Genomic DNA, 3,306 nt, shown 5'->3' with positions numbered 1-3,306 from the left:
TGTAGCTATTGAAATTAATTAAAATTAGACAAAATTAAAAGTTGAATTCTGTCACACTGCTACATTTTAAGAGCTCAGCCACATGTGCCTAGTGACTACTATTTGAACAGGACAGATTGAAGAACATGTCCATCATTGTAGGAAATTTTGTCGAATAGTATTGAGGGGGAAACTTACTCTTGGTATATATCTTTCTAGAACTTTGGGTGTGTGTATTTTGGTTGATATACAATGGGATCATACTGTTTTGTTATCTGTTTCTTTCACTTAATAAATGGGGAACAGATTTCTAAGTCCTTCAGTGTACATCACTTTGGGGAGGATTTTAAAAAGTCTTTATTATGGAAAATTTCAAACATAAAATAGAATAATTTCAATAGCTGGTAGCTCATGGCTAACATTGTTTTGTCAATACTCCCACCCATTTTTTTCTCTTTCCCAGATTTTATTTTGTATCAAATCTCAGACATTTCACTAACAAATCTTTCAGTATGTATCCCTAAAAGAAAAACAATCACAATATCTCATTTCCCATCTTTCTCCATTGCAAGAAGGAGAAACTATTCAGTATTCAGATTGTCCTGATTATATCAAATGTGCTTTTTAAAAATAGATTCTTCAAATTAGAATTCATAGAAGTTCCATTCATTGCAGTTGGCTAATAGGTCTCTTGAGTCGCTCTAAGTTCTTCCTCCATTTATTTGGAAATGTTTCCACTTGCAGTTTGTGAATACATCACTTTTAATGACAGCATCATTATTTTTGTTTAACCACTTTATTGGTGAACGTTTGATTCGAAATTCTTGCCATCGTAAAACTAGCTCTGCTTTATCCTTATGGCTAAACAGTTGCATACATTCTTAATTATTTCCTCAGGATGAATTCCTAGAAGTAAAAATACTGATGCACAATGGGTGGATATATGTTTGAGGCTCATTTCAATGAGTCAGGTATTGGGGATATTATGGTAAAAAAGAAAAAAGATGTACTTCCTATTTTTCGTGAGATCTTGCCTTCTTGCAGTGGAGAAAGATGGGACTGAATAGTTTATAGGTGGCCCTCATGGGATTGTTGGAGGATAGTGCCTGGACACTGGATGGCTTGGTGTTCAGAGGCCACTCATCAGGGCAGTGACATCTAAGTCAAGGTTTGACGCAGAAGGAGAGATTGGCTGTGTGAAGATCTAAGGCAGTGCTTTAGGAACTTTGGTCTGTAAAAGATTCACTATTGAGGCCCAGGCTCATTGAAGATGAACCTGATTCTCTGTTTTTACCAAGCTCCCCAGGTGCTTCCAATGCCAACCAAAATCTGAGAACCACTGCCTTGGGGAGAACATTCATCAGGATAGGAGAGAATTGAGAGTTCTCTGAGGGGCCAGAAAGATTTTAGTATTGCCAGAATGCCCTCCAGAAAAGTATCCTCCCTCCATCTGCTGTAGAGGAAAGTGTCTCTCTCTGTCCTTGACAATATTGGGTATTAGTCAATATGATAAAAATCTGATTATCCAACATTACAGATGGAAAAGCCAATTACCTCTAATCCCTGGTCAGAAGTCTGAGAAATTGACCAAAGTTAGAACTGAAAGAGTTATTGTGCTTACCAAAGTTCTTTGTCTATTTAGCCATGTTATTATACACCCAGCTATCTCTATTTTGAGCTGAGGAAACCTGTCACCATCTGACATACTACATACCTTTTCTTGTCTATTTCCCCTGCTAGAATATAAGCTGTATGAGGGCAGAGATTTGTTTTTTTTTTTTTTCCACTGCTGTAATCCTCAGGCACCTACTGTGCTTGATATGCAGTTGTCACTATGTTATCTATTGAGTAAATGACTAGCCACCTTCATTCAACTCCTATTTCAGTTTCCAGCGAGCGGTATATTTCAGGAAGCTGCGACATTAATTTATCTTAATGGTCAAAGAATTGGGAATGAAGAAAACATGGAGAGAGTCTCGAGTATTTTCCTTTCTATGTAAAATTTAAAATTATCTTGTTAATTCATTTTTTATCCATAAATGCCAGGAGTAGTGATCTTGTAAAGGTCTGAAAAATAAAATAATGGAATAAATTCTAGAATAAGTGGTAGAAGGAAAAACCACCTTATTGATGGTGAAGATGAAGGGCACAATTCCAGAATTATTTTTCTCTTATTAGTGAACAACAATTAGAATGTAATAATATAGCTGTAGCACACTGCGGTGGGGATTCTGTGGAGCATATAATAAAGTCTTAATGGAGATTTGTAGTTTGATATTTGTAATTACCCTAGAAAAGCTATGGTTGCTATAATTTGGTACTTGTTGGATATTTAGCCTTATAGAATTTGGTGTTTCTAGCATAGTTTATATTATTTGCTAAGTGTTAGGCACAGTTCTAACTGCTTTTTATGTATTGTCGTATAATCCTATGAGGCTTATGTACTAGGATTAGCCCTGTTTTCCAAATGGGTGTAATTGCAGCTCAGATTAAGGAACCTGTCTGAAGTCTAATAATTTGTAGTGCTAGATTAACTTGGGAGAGCTTGCTCTTGTAACCAGTGTCTGCTGAAGGTTGTGGTTAAATACACACAACTCAGGGCTCAAAATACTGCTTTCAATGCGAATCTTGGCTAAAAGCTTGGGCATTGGAAGCAGGAAGACTTGGGTTGAGATCTCGCTGTATTACTAGCCAACTAGGTTTGGGCAATATACTGCTCTAAATCTGTTTCCTCAATTGTTAAGTGCAAATAATAACTCTACTTCTTAGGGTTGTGAGGATTAAGTGAATTAAAGTAAGAGCCTGTCAAGTGAGTTAATTGAGCTATTGGGTTACCCTCATCCCCCCAAGGTAATTAGTATGTATTGATCTTGTTGCTCAGCCCACTTCAGAGGTCCAATGTTTTTTCAGAAAACTTGTTAGTCCAATTGAAAAGAGTTAAAAATGAGATGAATTGTGGTTCTGGGTACCAGTCACTTTGACCAATAAGGGCATGGCACAATAAACTGCTGAGTGATAACTCGTATGTGCATTTGCCCATGCATTTTCACCTCCGCGTCCTTCAAGCATGCAGATCATTTGTACATGTATGCAGATCATATTTAAAAGCTATAGTATTATCATCAGTCCGTAGACTGAAGTTAATGAGTTTTTATGTAGTTGTCAAGTGTCCAGCTGTCTAAAGTCAAAACCGCAACTGTGTGACCTTGGGCAAGTTACCTCAGTGTGCCTCAGTTAAAATTTTGAAAACGACTTGGTACATGTTAAGGCTCTTTTAAAGTTTTAGTCTGTTAAAAAAAAGAAAAGAATCTCCGGGCGTTACTCCCC

The sequence above is a fragment of the Zalophus californianus genome, chromosome 1 (genome assembly GCF_009762305.2).
Source record: "Zalophus californianus isolate mZalCal1 chromosome 1, mZalCal1.pri.v2, whole genome shotgun sequence".
Classification (NCBI taxonomy): domain Eukaryota; kingdom Metazoa; phylum Chordata; class Mammalia; order Carnivora; family Otariidae; genus Zalophus; species Zalophus californianus.
The sequence above is the reverse complement of the archived record's forward strand: the minus strand, read 5'-3'. Positions refer to the sequence as shown.